The sequence below is a fragment of the Monodelphis domestica genome, chromosome 1 (assembly GCF_027887165.1).
Source record: "Monodelphis domestica isolate mMonDom1 chromosome 1, mMonDom1.pri, whole genome shotgun sequence".
In the NCBI taxonomy this organism is placed as follows: domain Eukaryota; kingdom Metazoa; phylum Chordata; class Mammalia; order Didelphimorphia; family Didelphidae; genus Monodelphis; species Monodelphis domestica.
The window spans coordinates 592,701,606-592,722,170 of NC_077227.1; the positions used below are offsets into that span (position 1 = coordinate 592,701,606).

General features: G+C 37.0%; 1 long non-coding RNA gene across 1 annotated transcript in view; it reads right to left on the bottom strand.

Moving 5' to 3' along the window:
- Positions 1-192: 192 nt before the first annotated feature.
- LOC103103744 (uncharacterized) overlaps positions 193-20,565 on the bottom strand; it is a 39,963-nt gene continuing 19,590 nt past the window's right edge. The window contains exon 3 of the long non-coding RNA XR_458989.2: positions 193-740. This is a non-coding gene — a long non-coding RNA (uncharacterized LOC103103744). The remainder of the gene's footprint in view (positions 741-20,565) is intronic.

Genomic DNA, 20,565 nt, shown 5'->3' on the forward strand with positions numbered 1-20,565 from the left:
AAAATTCCAACATCTAACTAAAAGAGAGAAGACTTAGAATGTCAGAGAAATCTTAGAAACCTCTTTCTTTACTGCAGTTAAAACTGAGCAGACATTAGCAGAATTCAGGATAAGAGGCAAGAGAAAACTATTTTGAATAAAGTGTGGCGTTGGAGGACCCTGTAAAAAGGAGACAACTCTTCTAATGATGGGTAAAATTTATTTCACAGATTCTGAAATGGTATATTTCCCAAAGATTCATCTAAAGTTAGTATAAATTGACTGATTTAACAATCAATGCTAATCTAAAATGAATATCAAGTAGGTCCTCACTACTGTACCCTGATCCTTTTGGAGTGTTCAGGGAAGACTAACTCCTTTTGTAATAAGGGCTTGCGGAGATTTTTTCAGGGTTACTCATCCACCTTTGTGTCCATCAGGCTCACAGTCCTCACCTGTGATTCCAAGAAGCATGCACAGAGACCACATCTCGAGAAATGGGCTAAACTAGGTTGAGGGCAAATGATGAGCCCCAAACCCACTGGTGTGTTAGAGGGATGTTTACCCCAAGCATATGAGGATTTCCCCAGTGGAATGAACAGATGAGAACAATTTTTTCCAATGTCCATGAAAGTAGCTGAAGCAGATGCTGTGAGGCATTTAGAGCTTGGTCACACAATGATTACATCATGGTCATTCACTGCATCCTGAGCCATCACCAGTCATTCTGACTTTTGTCTTTCATCCAGATTTCCATGCCTCTGAAAAGACAGTAAGACCAATAGCTTTTTGCAACTCTGCCTCACTCAAATTCAATTTATGTCAATCCAATTCAAGGTATCACCCCGTTATGCCATTGGTTCTCTTAAAAAAACTGTTTATGAGATAGTTTTCTACTATTAGTGATATGTGTCTTCTTTCACAACATGATGAACCTAAAAATGGATATTGCATGATTGCATATGTATAGCCTATATGATATTGCTTGCCTTCTCAGATGGGAGAAAGGGAAGGAGGAATAAAATTCATGGATCACAAAATGTCAAAAAATGCTAGTGAAAAAAATTGTATCTACACATAATCTGAAATATATATATAAAGAAAAACTAAATGAAAAAAGAAATGAAAAAGAGCAATCATCACACTTTCTCCTCTTTGATATTTAGAAGTCCTTACTTCCTACTTTATTGAGAAATTTGAAGTGCTCCTTTCTAAATTCCCTCATCTTTACTATCCCACACTTCAAAATCCCTCACTATCTTTAACTTCCCTTTCTTCCTCTCATTCTAATATCTGGTAAAGAAGTGATCTTTCTCCTTGCCAAGACCAATCTTTATTTGAGTCCTCAATCACCTCCCATGCCATATCCTCTAAGAGTTTGCCCCATTGATCATGGTATTTGTTTCTCAAATTGTTATCTTCTTGTTCTTTTTCTACTTAACTGAACATAAACTCAGGTCCATTTCATCCTTTTTAAAATCTTTGCTCGACTCTGTAATTCCATCAAACCAATGACCTATATCTTTCCTCCCTTTTACTGCTCCACTCATAGAAAGGGTATTCTATATATCCCATGTGAATACTTTAGACTCTTGTGCCCAGAATGTAATGATACTTGTTCAGAGAATCAATAGGGGACCCCTTTGTTGCCCTACAACTAGGGGTAGCAGAAGGGGAATAGGAGAGAATAATAGATGCAAGCCATTCTCTCATGGCCATAATGGGATTCTTCCCAAAGGAAATGAAGAGAGCATTTGGCATGCATTGCTGATGTTGGAAACCTGCCGATTGGCAGGTGAAGTGGCACTGGAGAGATGATGCTTCTCACCAAGAAACAATGCTTATTCCCAAGGAGGGACCACAATTGATAAGGCAAGGGCTAATGAATACTGGACTATGTTGGTAGTCAATTATTTTTTTTGCAAAAGGAGAGACCAATTGTAATCCTGAACTTGCTGCGAGAGCATTATTAAAAACCTGAGGACTAGGACATCATAAAGATAACCATGACAGACTACTGAAATAAACAGAGGAAGAGATCTCAACAATTCCCTGAGAGGCTTTCATTTGCACCCAAAAAAAAAGTTACATTGAATAAAAAGAATGAGGGGCGAGGATGAAATGACTGGAAAACTGGAGTGAATAAAATAGGTTTAGTCATAAAATGGAGCAGATACAAGTATACAAAGCCTGATCATTCACCCAATGGCTTAAGAGAAGCAAGGTTCCTCCATGTCCTTCCCATCCTTGCTTTGTAGGTAATATGGCAACATTTTAGGGATTAAGAACTGGGATTAACTTTGGAAAGGATTCTTTGAAATCAATACTTGGAGAGGCAGCTAGGTGGTTCAGTGGATGAGGTCCTGGGTTCAAATTTGACTTCAGGGGGCAGGTAGGTAGCACAGAAGGTTAGTAGGTAGCACAGTAGGCCTGGAGTCAGGAGGATTTGGGTTCAAATCTGGCCTCATTCACTTCCTAACTGTGTGTCACTGAGTAAGTCGGTTGACTAGTCTTTACCATTCTTCAGCCTTGAAACCAATACATGATATTGATTCTAATACAGAATGTCAGGGGCTTTTAAATAAATAAATAAAATAAAAAAATCTGGCTTAGACATTTCTTTACTGTGGGACCCTGTAACTTTTAACTCCCACTGCCTATCCCCTAGAGCTCATCTGTCTTAGAACCAATACACATTATGGATTCTAAGATGGAAGATAAGGGTTTTTTAAAAAATAACAAAGAAATCAATCTTTGAACTGTATCAACAGATTTAAACTGGAAGGGACCATGAAGAATAACTAATACAAACCCTTCATTTTTCAAACGTTAAAATGAGGCCCAGCGAGTTTAAATGATTTATCAAGGTCCACAAAGGTAGTAAGCAGCAAAGCCCAGATTTGATCCTAGATTCATTATCTCAAACTCTAGTGATATGTTTACTATGCAATACTTCCCTTTGGATCCATCACTACAGCTTCCAAGTCCCGAACTTTCATCCTCTAATGAGTAGGTCTTCTTCAATCTGGGCACCTAGAATTGTCTACTAATAGCAGTAAATACACAGACCCCATTTTTCAGGGGACAGGGTCTCCACCAAACAAAAGGCTACCATTAGTATATTCTTTAACTCTTACCATTTGTCAGTATCAATTCTGAGACAGAGGAGCAGTGAGGACTAGGAAATGGGGGTTAAGTGACTTGCCTAGGGTCACACAGCTAGGAAGTGTCTAAGGACAGACTTGAACTTAGGACCTCCTGACTCAAGGTCTGGTGCTCTATTCACTGTGATACCAGCTTCTCTGCTACCATTAGTTCCTATAAGACTCTCCTTGCTCATAGAAGGAGCACTTCAAGCTTCTGAATTGGATTCATCAATTATTTGAGACCCAGTTGAGGTCAAAGGAATGTTTTGCTTACCTAAAATCAGGTCCCTTCTTTCATTAGTCCTTTTTTACCTTAGAGTATGAGGATGACCCTGGGTTCTTAAAGACCACATCAGCAGAGTAACAGATTTTTACAGGTTTAACAAACTAGAAAGTCTTCAGTCTTAGACTTCCCAATGGATTCCATGACCAATCCAGGCAAATTCAGAGAGACTCATCACTATACTCACTGAATGCTTTTTTTAGGCATAGCAACTGTCAGAGTCATAAAGGAGCCACAACCTCTGTGGGTGGAGGGATTACCCATTTCCACAAACTCTTGAATCTCAGTAGTATTGCAGAAACAATAAGGTCAGACACACACAAAGCAGGAAGCAAAAACAAGCTAAATGAATACAGCAAACCAATACGTTTAGAGCTCAGGTACAAAAGTGGCATTCATTAGCAATTATCTCAGGACACTGCATTGCTTCTTCCATCTGCCTCCAACTTCTCCTTCCTTCTTCCTTTTAAACATCAGATCCCCATGCTATCTTCCAAGATTGACAGCTGTGAAGATGGACATTTGACCTACTTTTACTTGTCTTTTCCTTTAGAAATTGAAGAGGGTTATTCGATGTTAATCTACTTTTTTCCCTAGATCTAGTGATCTCGTGTCCCACCTATCAAGGGCAACCTTTGGCCCTGAGGCACCACAGACAAGGCCTTTGAAATCCATTTCTTTATAAACACCTGCTAATATTTCTCTTCCCAAGACTAATTGCTTCTTCTATATCCACAATGTATCTTGCAGCCATTACTTTTTCTTCACTCACAGTATCCACCCTAGTTCAGGCCTTTCTCCATCACCTCTCTCGTTGATGATTGCAATAGCCACCTAATTGGTATTGCCAACTCTCAGTCTCCCCACTCCCTCCTATTCACCCTCCTCATAGCATTCTCCACTCAGAGGTCCTCCACTAAGAGCTCTTCATTGGTTTCCAGTCATCTCTAGGATAAAATACAAATTGTTCAGACCAATATTTATATGTAAATACTGGCATATATATATATATATATATGTAGGAAGATAAGGGTTTCTATATATATGAACCCTTACCTTATATCTTATTATCAGTTCTAAGACAGAAGAACAGCAAGGGCTAGGCAGTGGGGGTTAAGTGACTTGCCAAAGATCCCACAACTAGAAAGTATCTGAGGCTAGATTTGAACCTGGAACCTACTATCTCTGGACTGTATCTGTATCTGGTCTGGATGTTAACTCTATCCACTGAGCAACCTAGCTTGCCCCTCAGACCAGTTTTTAAAGTCCTCTATGATCATGCTACCACCTACCTTTCTAGTCTTATATTATTTTACTTCCCCTCATATGTTCTCCATTCTAGTCAAATTGGCTGGCCAGCTGTTCTCTGTATATGACATCTGAATTCCCATCTCTGTGTCTTTCTACAAGTTATCATCTGTAAGTGTAATGCGTGCCTTTCCCTCTTCTAGTTTGTAGAATCCTTAGCTTCCTTCATTAAGGAAGTACCACGTCCTGCACAAAATTTTTCTGGTTGTCCCCAGTTATTAGCATTCTTTCCCTCTGGAAAATCCTGGTGTTACCTTGTATGTATTTTGGTTTACTCATCTATATATACATTGTACACACAAAAATGTACTCCAATAGAATAAATTAATAAATATTAATTAAATAACTCCTATGTGCCTAGCATTGAAGATAGTAAGTAAAAGGTCACTTCCTTCAAAGAGACTATGATCTCTTATGAAAAATACTATGTGCTCCAATTGAACACAATGGACTTCTCTACTAGCAGCAATGCAACAATCCAGGGCAATTCTGAGGGACTTATGAGAAAGAAAGCTATCCACATCCAGAGGAAGAACTGTGGGAGCAGAAAAACAGAAGAAAAACATGATTGATCACATGGTTCGATGGGGATACAACTGGGGATGTTGACTTTAAATGATCACTCTACTGCAAATAGTAATAATATGGAAATAGGTTTTGAACAATGATTTTGAACAATTCTACTTAAACCCAGTAGAATTGCTTGTTGTCTACAGGGGGTGGGGAGGGGAGGGAAAGAACATGAATCATGTAACCATGGAAAAATATTCTTAAATAAATAAATAAATTTAAATAATAATAAGGTTAACCTGTTCATCATTTAAAATTTTTTTAAAAAGAAAAATATTATGTGTTCATAGAAGTATTAAGTATATACAAAGGAAGTATAGAGAATGATGGGGAGAGGCATTAGCAGCTGGATGGACTAAGAATAGTCTAGATGTTGTCTGAACTAAGCTTTAAAGGTAGCTAGGGATTCAAAGGGAGCCTATGCAAAAACACAGAGGGTCCTAGAAACTTCTTGTACCAGGAATAATAAGTGGGCCAATTTGTCTGGATTGGAGACTGTATAAAGGGAAGTAATGTGTCCTAACTCTAGAAAGGTAGTTGGAGTCAGATGGTAAAGGGCTGGAAATAACAAAGTAGAGGCACTATGTAAATGTTAGCTATTATTATCTATATTTAATCTTAGAAAAAAGCAGGAAGGAAGGAATTAAACAAGCTAAGTTCCTACTATGTGCCAGGCAATTGTGCTAAGCACTCGACAATTATTATTTCATTTGATTCTCACAACAATTAGGGGAAGTAAGTGCTATGCTTATTTTTATTTTACAGTTTAAGAAAAAGCAGCAGACAGAAGTTAAGTGATTTGTCCAAAGTCATGCAGCTAGAACATCCCTGAGGTTGAATTTTAACTCAGATCTTTTTTACTCTAAGTCCAAAACTCTATCTGCTGAGCCACCTAGCTGCCTCTGGAGTCTACAGAAAGTCGGTGAAGCTTTATAACCAGAAGAGTCAACATAATCAGACTTATGCTTTAGGGATATCATCTTAGCAGCTGAATTAGAGGGTAGAGAAAGGCAGGAGAACAAGTCAGGAGTCTGCAATAGTCAGGGTGAAATTTCATAAGGCCTTTCACTAGAATGGTAACCATGTGAATTAAAAGAAAAGAGATCTCAGAAACAAAATTGGCAAGATTTGATAACTTATTGTGTATGTTGGAGGAGGGAGAGAAAAGAGTTAAAGATATAATTCCAAGGTTATGAAACTAAGATCTTGAAAAGAGTGAAGCCAAAATGGTAGGGTAGAGGCAGCAACCAAGATGAACTCTCTAAAGACACCTTCAAATAACTTTATTTTTTCTTTTAAACCATTACCTTCTGTCTTAGTATCCAAGAAGAAGCAGAAGCATCTATTGTGCTGCTACCTAGCTACCTCCCAAATAACCTTACAATAATGCCTAATTCTGAAGTGGCAAAGCCACCAAAAGGTCAAAGTAAGACATTTTTCCAGCCTAAGACTACTTAGAAGTCAGCAGAATAGGTCTATGACAATGGAGTAAAGGCCAATCCCAAATACAAGCAGAGGCAGCACCCATGGTGGGCCCTAGAGAAGGCTGTGAGAGTGGCAGTTATAACAAATTTGGGAACTCTCAACCAAGAGATGGTAAAAGAGTCAGATAACTGTTCATAAAGAAATATAGGGGACCCTTTGCTGCATTGCAAAGTCTAGCCCTGTTTGGCAACTCTATCACCAATTCACAGTTCTGGGTCCCAATTCCAGAGCCAAAAGGAGCACTAGAACTTGCAACTTTAAGGGAACAGGGATCCTTCCTTGGTAAAGGGAAGGTTAGAAGAGCACTTCTCTTCCTAGATCATACAAAGCACCAAAATCTTACAGATACCCCCCAAAAAACTAGCTCTGAAAATGGCAATATGAAAAAGTCTGAAGCTTGGAATAGTACCTTTCCCCAAGGTAAGCAGAGCCCAACTTTAACATAAAGTTCAAAGCAAAAAAGTAGCCTGGGACAATGAAAAAATGACAACAAAAAGAATTTGACCATAAAAATCTGCTATAGTGGCAGGGAAGAGCAAGACACAAAGTCAGAAGAATACAACAACATAATAACAGTCACAAGTAAAGCCTCAAAGAAACATGCTACATGTATATGAGCTCAATAAAAATTCCTGGAAGAGGTAAAGAAAGAAATAAGAGTGATAGAAGAAAATTGGGAAAAGAAATGAAAGTGATACAGGAAAATTATAAAAACAGAATTAACAGCTTGGTAAAATGTGCACCCCAAAATAATTACTGAAGAAAATAACATCTTTAAAAAAAACAAAATTGATCTAATGGTAAAAAAGGCATAAAAATTCACTGAAGAAAAATGTTCTAAAAAGAATAGGCCAAGTATAAAAAAAAAGATATGAAAACTCCCTGAAAAAATATAATTGCTTAAAAATTATAATTGAGCAAGTGAACATTAATGTTTCCATGAGACATTAAGAAACAATAAAACAAAGTCAACAGAATGAAAAAATAGAAGAAAATGCAAAATATCAGAAATCAATTGACTTGGGAAAATAGATGGAGGAGAGATCATTGAAGAAGTATTATGCTCCCTGAAAGCCATATTCAAAAGAAGAGATTAGACATCATATTTCAAGAAATCATAAAAGAGATCCTGAAACTCTGGTGGTGGCCTCAACATCATAAAGAGGAAAGTTAGGAAGAGGGGTAGTTTTGGGTAAGGAAGAAACAATAATGTTAAATTGTTTTGGATAGGTTGAGTTTGAAATAACATCAATACATCCTATAATAAATATCAAATAGGAATTGGTGATACTAATAAATATCAAATAGGATTGGAGTTTAGTAAAGACACTCATGGTTAGGATATAGATATGAATAATCAAAACCAATCACCAAGAAAGACTAGAAAAAGAGGAGAGAAAGGGTGCTGGACAGAACCTTTGAGAATACTCACAGAATGAAGGATAGAGGTAAAGACCTATCAAAATATACTTAGGAACAGATAAAGATAGGAGAACCAATACAAGGCTATAATATTTAAATCTGTTCAGGAGGAGAGTATCCAGGCAGTGGGGGTGGGGAGTCAACAGAACCAAATGTTACAGAGAGCTCAAGAAGGATGGAGGAAGTCATGGAATTCTTTTGGATATAAATAAATATTTTAGGGTACTTGGGCAGCTATGTGGTATAGTGAATAGGGAGCCAGGTTTAAAGATGGGACCTATCTTCAAATCTGGCCTCAGATACTTCCTACCTGTGTGATCTGTAATATTTATTGGAGAAAATGGGTGGGATTAAAGAACAGGGGATGCCTTCCTGGTTTTCAGAGCCTGTGAGATGTTTGAAAGAATTTAAAAGAGCAATTCGGCTTTATTATCCAAATTTCCAGGACACTGAAATTTTCTCAGAATTATTTTCAAAAAGAGAAAAATAACAATTCATTGATGAAACTAGAAACAATCCAAATTTAACATCATGGCCAGAGGAAGGAGCAGACTTAGAGTTATCTAATAATGCAAATCGACATTATCTAAAAAAGGCCAGAGAAGATCTATTAGAGGCAATGAAAAGTTTTTCAAAAAGACAAGATACTTGGGACAATTTGAGAAATTGAGACAGGAGAGTGGGGAACATCCATCAAAGTTCCTCTATAGAGTGATTGAAGTAGCAGAGGATGTGCTTGGATTTGAAAATATAACTGAACAAAATCTCCAACACATAAGGAGACAATTTGTGAAAACTTACCCAACCTTTCCTGCATAGAATTCCTTAGCACAGATAAAGTTAGCATAGAATAGTGATAGAGTAATTGAGGTAAGTTTATTATTTGGGGGGAAGTAGTTAGATATTAGATTTACTAGATTGGTAACCAGAATAAAAATAAGTGACCTTGGGAAGATCACAACAAAAAAGAGGATGAATGTGGAAAGGAAAACTAAAGCAAGTTTTGGACTTTCTGCCAATCAGGTGGAACAAATAGTAATTGGAATGTTATAGAGAAGATATTAACAAAAATGACAGTTGGGGGGGGGGGGAAACTGGGAGTGGCAGTTGGTCTTGTGTATCTCTCTCTTTTCCTGGCCCTTAGACTCTCTCACTGTCTCTGGATAGAAGTTCCTCTATTGTGTGTTCTACCTGGATCCTGGTGATTGTGTTCTTTGGACAGAAGGACTTAAGGGAAGCAGTTTGAACTATAAGGCTGGTCTTTAGGTGTGTCATTCCGAAGAGACAGGCCCAACCAGCTCTGAAAGTCAGAACTTTTCTTCCTCTTGCTGTCTACTGCTAAAGACTTTGAACTTAAGAAAACTAGCACAGATTAGCATAGACAGGAACAAAGAAACCCTCCACCAGGCTGTGAGACTTGGCCTCAGCTCAAAAGCTGAGAGAGACTCAACCCTCATATAGGGAAATCCCTCTTCCCTCTTCCCTGATACCTCCACAATCCAAACTTGTTATTAAAATTTATTTTTACTTAAATAACCGCAGTCAGACAAGAGGACTATCATTTCAGGGGACATAAAAGGAGCTGAACCTCAGGACAGCCAGTCAACTATAAACAGTCCTTATTGGACCCCTGCTGGATGACTAAGTCTGGGGGGAGGCTTGTCCCTCAGGAGGGTCTGTGCTTACCTGCTCTGGGGTATCTTCCACATCTATCCATAGAGAAGACATCCCCTCAGGTTATCATAAGTGGCCCATTTCTCAGGAACCCCATTTTTCAAAAATAGCCTCTCAGCAGGGGGCATTTCTCTCCTTTTACCTCACCGGCAGCCATATTCCCTCTCTCCCTTCAACTTCTTCATTCCCTGTTTCAAAACCTTCAGTATCCCCTGTTCTTCAATCCCACCCATTGTTCCCAATAAATAATACAGATCCTAGGTAAGTCACTTAACCCTAATTGCTTAGGCCTTATCACTCTTCTGCCTTAGAACTGATGTTTAGTACCAATTTTAAGATGAAAATTGAGGAGATGTATAGATACAGATATATAATGGGGTATTTAAAATTCTTTTCAATTCAATTTTAATCTCAATTTAATAATAGGACAATATACCTTAAAATAGTTTTATAAATGCAGTGAGTGCAAGAATATTTGTTTTTCCTATTCAAGTAACTGGGAAAAATAAAAGTGCCTGAAAAAAAAGCCAACGGATTTGTAAATAAAAACATTTCTGGCAACTTTAGTTTTGCCAAGAACATATCTTGCTTTTTAAGCCCCATTTAAATCTAGGTCCCAAGCCAAAAAAATGTCCTTAGGAAAAGAAACCAAGGAAAACCAAAGTTGATGATAGTGCAGCACTTATTGGGTGTCTACTATGTTCCCAGGCATTGTGCTAAGCACTTTACAAATATTACCTCATTTGATTCTCAGAACAAGCCAGGTATATAGGTGTTATGTTTTCCTCATTTTACAGCTGAGGAAATTGAGATAAATAAAAGTTAAGTGACTTACACAGTCACAAAGTTCTTAAGTATATGGATTTGAACTCAGGTCTTCTTGACTCCAAGCCCAGCTCTAATAGGGAAACAGGAATATTATACAACAGAAGTCAGGAAAGACAGTTCAGAGAAGAAAAACAACATACGAACTTGTGGAGAGTCAATTGGGGGGGGGGGGAATTTGTTTGACATCTTCCTTTGATCCATATAGGGAAGCCCAAAGAGCAAAGGGTCCCAAGGCCCATGTACATCAAGAATGAAAGGTGAGAAGTTTTGCCCTAATCTAGCTTCCAGCGCCTCAAAACAGTTCCAAATGCTAACATAAGGAGAGGAAACTTCATGGCATGAGTGTCCCAGCTGCCAATTTGCCTAATGCAATGCACCTTCCAAAATAATGAATATGGTTGAGGAGCAAAAGGAGAATAGGAGGGGGGAGAGCAAAGGAAACAGACACCTGACAGGAGAGCCCTCAAGAAGAGAATCTATTTCTCATCATCCAATCCCCAAACCCCATCCTATTGCCAGAAGAACTACATCAGCAGCACAATAGGTTACAGGATGGTAAATGGCTTCTGACCTCCCCCAAGGGAGAGCTACCTTAGGCTGTGCTAATTAGGCTCAGTGGACCTCAGTAAGCTAACCTGAAAGCTCTAGCTAATTCCCTGCCTGTGTATTCATGACCAGAGCACAGGTTCTTGAAGGTCAAGGGGAATTAGTCAAAGAAATGGGGAAAGTTTTAAGTTGCTGGGCTGAAAGAATTACACTTTAGAGAGTAGTAAAATAGACAAGTTAAGCAAAACCTACAAGCAAATGAACATAACCATTAATCTGGGGTTCAATAATCCCAAGAAGACAAACTATTGAAGGAAGGATTCTTTATTTGGTGAAAAGTACAAGAAAAGATGGAAAGCAGATGTTATAGATTTAGTTTATATCAGTTTCTCAACATTTTCTTGTTATGGATCTCTTTGGCAATCTGGTAAAGCTTTCTCAAAATAACTTTTTTTTTAATTCATAATTGAAGAAAAAGCTAAATTTCCAATTAAAGGTTAGTAAAAATAGAAATATAATTCTTTCCCCATCTGAGTTCATAGGCTATCTACTTAAATCTATCCAGGGACTCCCTGATGGTCACTGAACCCCACATTAAGAATCCCTGGTTTAGGTCAACATCTTACTCCTTATTACCACAATGAGTTTGAAAAGGATAAAAGATCTAAGTAGAAAAATCACATCATCAAAACACAGAAGAATAGAAGGTCATTTTCTTTCATAACAGTGGTGAAGAGAGATAATTCATAGCCAGACAAGTTATAGAGTAGATTATAAAAGGCAAAATAAATGACTTTGATTACCTAAATTAAGCAGATTTTGCACAAATAAAATCAACACACATATTATAAGAAAAAAAGCTGTGGATCTGGGAGAAAATACTTGCATCAAACACCTCTGATGAAAGTCTGTAATCCAAAATCTAAAGTGAATTTATGAAAACCTGTCAGACTAATTCCCCAACAGAAAAGTCAATCAAGTATTTATTAGGGCCCTACTCCACGCACTGAGCTAAGCACAAAGGATAAAGTGAATGACAAAAGTCCCTTCCCTCTAGGAGCTGGATTCTAATGGGGGAAACAACATGTAAATAACTATGTATTTAAATGATATATACTTACAAAGTAAATGGAAAATAACCACAGTGGCATGGCACTACTAGTGGGAAGAAGAAAGAAAATGAACAAACAATTTTCAAAAGAAGAAATGCAAATTATCAAAAACCCTAGGAAAAAATGCTCCCAGACACTAATAAGAGAAATGAAAATTTAATAATCAATCAAATTGATAAAGATGGTAAAGATAGAAATACTTTGTTGGATTGCTATGGGAAGTAAACACAGAAATATACTATTGGTTGAGCTATAAATGAGTTCAAATATTCTAGGAAACAATTTGAATTTTTTAAATTTAATTAGTTAATTTAGAATATTTTTCTATGGTTACAAGAATCATATTCTTTCCCTCTCTTCCCTTTACACCCTCCCATAGCCAACACACAATTCCACTGGGTTTTACATGTGTCTTTGATCAAGACCTATTTAAATATTATTGATATTTGCACTAGGGTGATCACTTAGAGTCTATATCCCCAATCATATCCCCATCAACCCATATGATCAAGCAATTGGTTTTTTTCTGTGTTTCTACTCCCACAGTTCTTCATCTGAATGTGGATAGCATTCTTTCTCATAATTTGAAATTATGTAAGAAAAAAACTGGTAAATTGTTCATTGTTTTTAACCTAACAATATCAAGTGGCATTTCATATACACCAAATATCCAGACAACTGATAATAAATATGATAATAAAAATAAAAACTGATAATAAAAAATGTTAAAATTAATAAGTTATAAAAGTGTTATATTACATGTTCTATCAGTTATAATCTCAAAATCAAGTAGTTTTGATTAGTTATTTTTAAAGAGAAAGTACTATGAGGGGATGTTTATAGAGAAGAGATTGTTCTGCCAAAACAAAATGCATCATCACACTTTTTTTTTAAGTTAGAAAGAAAAAAGGGTGAGAATTGAAGGCATTATCTAGTGGCAGGAAAACCTATTTACTTGAAAGGAGCCTAAGATGGTTAATTGCTTTGCACTCCTAGGACTCTGGTTCACCAAGGTTGAGAAGGGACACAGCACAAAGAAAAGCATATCCAAAGTGTAGAGAGAATGACTTCCCAATCTAATGACCTCACCTAAAATTGTGAAAAAAATTCTTAGCTTCCCAGGACAATCTTCAGTGCCTGGCATATAGAAAGCATAATAAATATTTTTTGAATTGACTAGAAGAAGTGGGATTTTGAGCTGGATTTTGAAATGTGAGCAAGATTTAGGTGAGTGGAGAAGTTTGGGAGATGAAGAATGTCATTGCAGATAATAAAGTCAAAGAGACAAATTGGAGAAAGTGATGAGTGTGGTGGTGACCTTAAAATGTAGATGCAGAAGTAATCTCTGTCCCTCAGCACCATTTAGCAGACAGAGAACTGGACAAAATAGCATTGAATGAGATATTGGATGTGAAGTACTTTGAGAAAGGATCTTTGTTTTTTGTTTTGAGTGTTCTGAATAAATATGAAGCAGTGTTTGTTATCATACAAAAATATATCAAGCTGGTGCTTGTTAAGGACTAGAGAAGTCCAGAGAAAGGAGAGGTCACTAGATGGTGGAGGTAGTCAGAGAATATTTTGGGATCTGAGGTTAATGTCACCCACTTATATCTTTTTATTCAGAGAAAAGGGCAAAACCAGGCTCTAAGACTCTATATAAGTCAAGACTTTGGAATGGGACTCCCTCTATCAAACCAGCAAAGCCTGTTGAGTTTTTATAGTTTTTCTCTGGATCTAGCAGAACAAAGCATTTGTGGGAAGGAACCAGGAACCTGAACATGGAAACTGATGCTAATTTGTGCTAGTGGGAGGAGGGAACTGTAGGCCATTTGGTATTCAAACTTCCCACTTGTAGAAAATAACTTTGAGCCATTATTGCTGGTCTTACTGTGACAGGATAAATCTAGGATTTTTGACTTTCCCTGGTAGCAGCTGGAGAGACTCCTATTAGAATCATTATTCCTACATCCAGCCAGCCCCAACCCCAGGTGGCTGATGTGATCTCTTCTCAGACTACTAGGTGGCCCATTTCTTCTTGTACTTGGAGTCAGGAAGAAATTACTTCAAATCCTACTTTATACACTCACTAGCTATGTGATTCTGGGCAAATCACTTAAACTCTGTCTGCCTCCATTTCCTCATTTGTAAAATGAGGGTAATTATAGCACCTACACACCAGGATTCATGTGAGGATCAAAGGAGATAATATTTGGAAAGAGCTCTGCAAGATTCCTTAAATCTTTGTAATGACCTATTCTTATTATATTATATTACATTATATCATATTATATATAAGTAGATAAAGCATTTAGTTACTATGTTCCAGGCTTAAATACTGAAGATACAAATACAAGTAACTGAGATACCCCTTCTACCACATTCTAATGAATGAAGGCAAGAAATAAAGGGAGGTTGGAAAGGGTGAGGAGGAAGATGGGAGAAAAGAGGCTATCTTTTTGGTGGACCCTCACAAAACAATGGTCCAGATATGTGGACTCCTCTGATAGAATGGAAGTTCCTACCATCCCCTCAAGATATCAACCTCTCTCTCTCCTCCATTTATCAGCCCAAACTCATTGAAAAACCTTTTTTATAATTGCCTCCTCTCATTCACTCCTCAACCTTTTGCAATCTAGCTCTGAACTGAAAATGTTCTCTCCCAAGTTACCAGTGCTCTCTTAATTTACAAATTCTATGGTCTTTTCTTTTTTTAAGGAGTAAAAAAGAATTTTTTAAATATAAAGTTTATTCAAATATTGATTTAGATGTTACATTAAATTTCACTATTGATCCCATTTTTCATATTTATCCTGTTTTTTTCTCTCTCAGAAACAATATATTCTTTTAAATTATAAAAGATAAATAAAGTCAAAGAGAGAGAAATTCCTGACTCCCTCCAGTAAGCATTCAAAAATCTTCTCTCCATTGATTAATAGCGGATTAAGGTCAGAAAATTGTGCTTGACAAAATTGTATCTCTATATGTTGAATCATCATTAATATGTGAACTCTACGGTTTTATTTGAGCACAATTAAAAACAAATTATTTGTTAATCCACCACCATTGTAAGCATTATCTCTATGTGCCTCTATAGGATATGTCATATCTATCTCGTCTCCTCAGCCCAATTTCCCCCAAGTGAAACTTTGATTTCTTTTTTTTTCTTGTTTACATCTGGTTTATTCTTTCATTTAATTGATTAATTTAATGCAGAGTCCAGGTAAATTTCACTCATACATAATTCAGGAAAAATAAGGCTTTCTTTTTACACCCAAAGGACACAAGCCTAGAATTTAGGTCTTTTGGCTCTCATTCAGAACTTTGCATAGTATGCTATTAGGTTAGGCCACCCAGCAAAAATCTTTCTTGGGCCAGATGTTGATGCTGAAGATGATATTGTTGTTGTTGATATTGATGATGTTGATGTTATTGATGATATTGTGCTTGATGATGTTGATGATGAGGATGAGGATGAGGATGATGTTGATGATGATGATGATGATTGAATTTGGAGTTGGAAGTTTTCCTTCCATTTGAACCTTTCTGACCCTTCCCACCATAATGATCAAAATTTTCTTGAAGACTGTCTCCAACCTCTTTTACCCTCCCATTGTATTGATCATTTCCCCCCTCCCCCATGTGCTTCTTTATGAAATATAAATTTACCCCATTTTATTCCTTTCCCATTTTTCTTAGTATTATCCTCTTTTTTACCCCAAGTTTATATATATATATATATATATATATATATATATATATATATATATATATATATATATTTCATCCTATACAGTTTGTCACTGTTCCCTCTAAGTATACTTCTTCTAACTACCCTGATGATAATAACAATTTTTAGGAGTTGCCAATATCATCTTTTCTTATAGGAATACAAATAATTTGAACTTATTAGGTCCCTTAAAAAAAGTTTTTTGTTTGTGTTTTTTTTTCTTTCTTAATTACCTTTTGGTGATTCTCTTGAGTTCTATCTTTGGGCATCAAATTTTCTGTTTAAATCAGGTCTTTTCTTTTTGAATGCTTGTAAGTCTTCTATTTTGTTAAATGACCATACTTTCCTGTGCAAGAATATAGTCAATTTTTCTGGGAAGTTGATTCTTGGTTGTAGACCCATTTCCCTTGCTTTCTGGAATATCATATTCCATGCCTTCTGGTCCTTCAGGGTGAATGTAGCCAGGTCCTGTGTTATCCTAACTGTGGTTCCATGATATCTGAATAGTTTCTTCTTAGCAACTTGTAGTATCTTTTCCTTTTTCTGGTAGTTCTTGAATTTGGCTATAACATTCCTAGATGTTGTCAATTAGGGATTAAATGCAGGAGATGTTCTGTGGATTCTTAATCTCCACTTTTCCCAATTGTTCAAGAATGTTGGGGCAGTTTTCTTAGATAATTTCCTGTAGAAAGATGTCCAGGCTTTTTCTTTTGTCATTATTTTCCAGTAGTCCTATAATTCTTAAACTGTCTCTTCTGGATCTATTTTCCAGGTCTGTAATTTTATCAATGAGATGTTTCATATTTTCCTCAATTTTTTCATTCTTTTGATTTTATTTTATAGACTCTTGCTGCCTTGTGAAGCCATTTACTTCTAGTTGTTGAATTCTAATTTTTAAAGACTTAATTTAATCCCTGGCTTTTTGGTCAACATTTTCCTTCTGGTCTGTTTTTCTTTGTGGGTCATCTTTCACTTTCTTTGCCTCATTTTCAAGCTGGTCAATTCTGGCTTTCAAGACACCGTTTCTTATTTTAGTTCATGTGCCTCTGTTTCCAGATGACTTACTTTGGTTTTTAAGTTCTTTTCCCAATTGTCTTCAGCCTCTCTTAATTGTTTTTTGAATTGTATTTTGAGTTCTTCCAAAGCCTGCATCCAATTCAGTGGAGTTTATGTGTTTTTGCTTGGTGTTCCTTGGTCCTCCTCTGTTCCATTTGCTCTGTGTTCATTACCTGTATAGAAGTTGTCTATTGTAATTTATTTTCTTTTTCTGTTTACTTTATCTTCTGTTTACTTATTTTCTTTTTCTGTTTACTCATAATTTTTCCTTCTTTCCCCCATCATTGGCTATAATCTTGTTCCTCTGATTATTTGCTGGATATGTGGGTTTGGGCTATTCTATCTTGAAGGGGCTTCTTCTCTGCTCTTCTGATTGACTATAGTAGGCTGATAGAGTATTAATGAGGTGACATCTTTCCCAGCTGGCAGCAGAAGCTGAAGGTGAAGGTGAAGGTGTGGAGGTTGAAGGGAGCTGTGCTTCTCGCCCTGTTATCAAGGTATTCTGTTTTGGTTGCAGCCTTCTCCCTGGGATCCAAGTCAGCAGGATTCTTACAGTGGCTCTCAGTGCAATTGATGGGGGGAGGGTATTGGAGATTGTCTATGGTCTTTTCTAAGTCTTCATCTTTCTTATTCTTTCTCCTGCATATTATACTGTTGAGCATCTTCTCCTCCTGTAGGCTCCCTTTTTTTCAGTTTTCCTGACACTCCTTTCTCCTGGTTCTCCTGTGATTTCTCTGATCCCTGCTTCTCCTCCTCCTTTCTAACTCATTATCCATATCATGCCTCCTAACTATGAGAGTTACCCAAGATTCTGACCTAAGCCCTCTTCTTTTCTTCTTCTATATACTCTTGGAATTTTCATCAGCTTTTATAGGTTTCTTTCTCATCTCTATGCAGATGAATTACAGAAATATACATCCATATGCGTGCACATATGTGTAAATGTATACCATATATGTGTAAATGTATATATATATATATATATATATTTAAAAGATTTAAAAGGACTCTATATTTTATACTTAAATCAATAGGAAGCCACTGGAATTGATTGAATAATGGAGCCACAAGGTCGAATATCAGCTTAAAGAAAATTACTTTGGCAGCAGTGTGTAGGATGGACTGGAGTGGAATATATGTGCATATGTATACACACACATGGCCAGCCTCTTCCTTAAGCAACAGTTCTGTTTCACCAATTGCCTAGTGAATATTTCAAATTAGATGTCTTGGAAACATCTCAAACTCATCATGCCCAATGCTGAATTCATTATTTCCCCCCCACACTTCCAGACTTCCTTATTTCTTTCAAAGGTACCAACCTCTTTCCAGTATCTAGTTTCATGTCCTCAGTATCAGCCTTGACTTCTCACACCATTTATCCAGTCAATTGCTAAATATTGCCATTTCTCCTTCCACAGCATCTCTTGCCTCCAAACTCTTCTTTCCATTCACACTTAGTTCAGCCTCTCATCACCTCTTGCCTAGGTTATTGCAACAGCTTTCTAAGTAGTCTCCCTGCATTGTCTCTCACCACTCCAGTTCAGCCTCCACACAGCTGCCAAAGTAATTTTCCTTAAACTCAGATCTGATCATGTGATTCCCTTACCCTACCAACTTCAGTGGCTTCCTATTCCCTGAAGGATAAACTATAAACTCCTTTGTTTACCTTTAAAAGCCCTTTACAACTTGGTCCCAATTTATCTTTCCAGACATATTGAACTTTATTTCCCTCCCTGCACTCTATGACCCAGACTTCTCCCTGTGCTCACATATGACAGTCCATCTTCAATACCCATCCCTTTCAATGGTTGTCTCACATGCCTGGAATATACTCCCTCCTTACCTTAGCCACATGGAGTCCTTCTTTTCCTCTGAGGTGCATCTCAAGAACCATGTACTGTATGAAGCCTTTCCCGAGCCTCTAATGACCTGTGCCCACCCTTCCCCAATAACCTTGTCTTTAACTACTCTCTCTAAAGTTATAATTATATATACATATATGAAGATGCCTATATCTTACATAGTTATATGTCAATAGGTGGTTTACATATAAATGTACTTGTTATTTGTAGGGATTCTCATCCTTTGTACATAAATCAATACCTGGCATAAAGCCTGACTCATAGAAAGTACTTAGTAAATATTTGTTGATTGCTTGATTAATCCTTGACTCTTCCCTCTCCCTCACCTACCTCCACTATGGACAAATCAACTGTCAAGTTTCATAGCTTTTCTCTGATCCACTGCCTTTTTTAATAGTTCTAGCCCAAACATAAGATCTCACCTTATGCTGTTGTGCAGTTGTTTCAATGACAGACTCTCTGTGACCCCATTTAGAGTTTTCTTGGCAATACTGGAGTGGTTTACCATTTCTCTCTCCAGCTATTTTTTACAGATAAGAAAATTGAGGCAAACAGTTAAAGGAGTGCAGTGACTTGCCCAAGGTTATAAAGCTAGTAAGTATCTGAGGATACTTCCTAACTCCAGGCCCAACACTCTATCCACTGGGCCACCTAGCTGCCCGCACGCCACCTTAAATTAACCTCCTAACTAGACACCTTTGCTTCCAGCTTTTCTCTTGCCCTAACCATCCTCCATGCAGTAGCCTAAATAATCTTCATGTTCTGACCATCTCTTTCCATTGCTCAAAAGTCTCCACTGACCTTCAATTTCATCTACTAGTGACTATATTTATTTTCTCCTTTCTTTAAAATGTTTATGAGAATGATCTATACACATTTATTTTGTAACTTCAGAAGGAATAAGTTGTTAGGTGAAGTAAAAGATAAAAACCTAGACTTGGAGTCAAGAAGACTTGAGTTCAAATGCTGCCCCTGGGATTTCCTTAGCTGTGTAACTATGGGCAAGTCACATACAAACTCCTTAGTTGGTCATTTAATATAAATCTAATCTACCTTTCCAATCCTACTTACATTTACTCTCCATATGCTTTTATTCTAGCCACAATGGATTATAAATCCTACTCTTCCCTTAACTTGTCAGACCATTTTCTACCCCTGCACATTTGCACAAAATGTACCCCAGACTTCAATGACTCCCAGGTTCACATGTCCATTTCTCAGAATCCTTCTCTTTCTTTTCAACTTAACTAAGATGTGTCAATACCTCCATGAAGATTCCTCTGGATGCTACAGTTCTTAGCTATCTATCCATTCTCAAATTAAAGCACTTTGCACATACTCATCTGTGAACATATTAAATCTGCCAGGAAAATGTAAGTTTCTTGAGGGCCAGAACTGTTTAACATTGAGTCTTTATAACTCCAGCACCTAGCATATTGCTTTGCATATAATAGGTGTTTAATGGATGCCTCTTAAACTGAAGTAAATCAGAACATGAACAAAGTTATTGTGTGATTGCATCGTTCAAAGATTCAGATCATTATTAATAGATTCAAAAGAGATA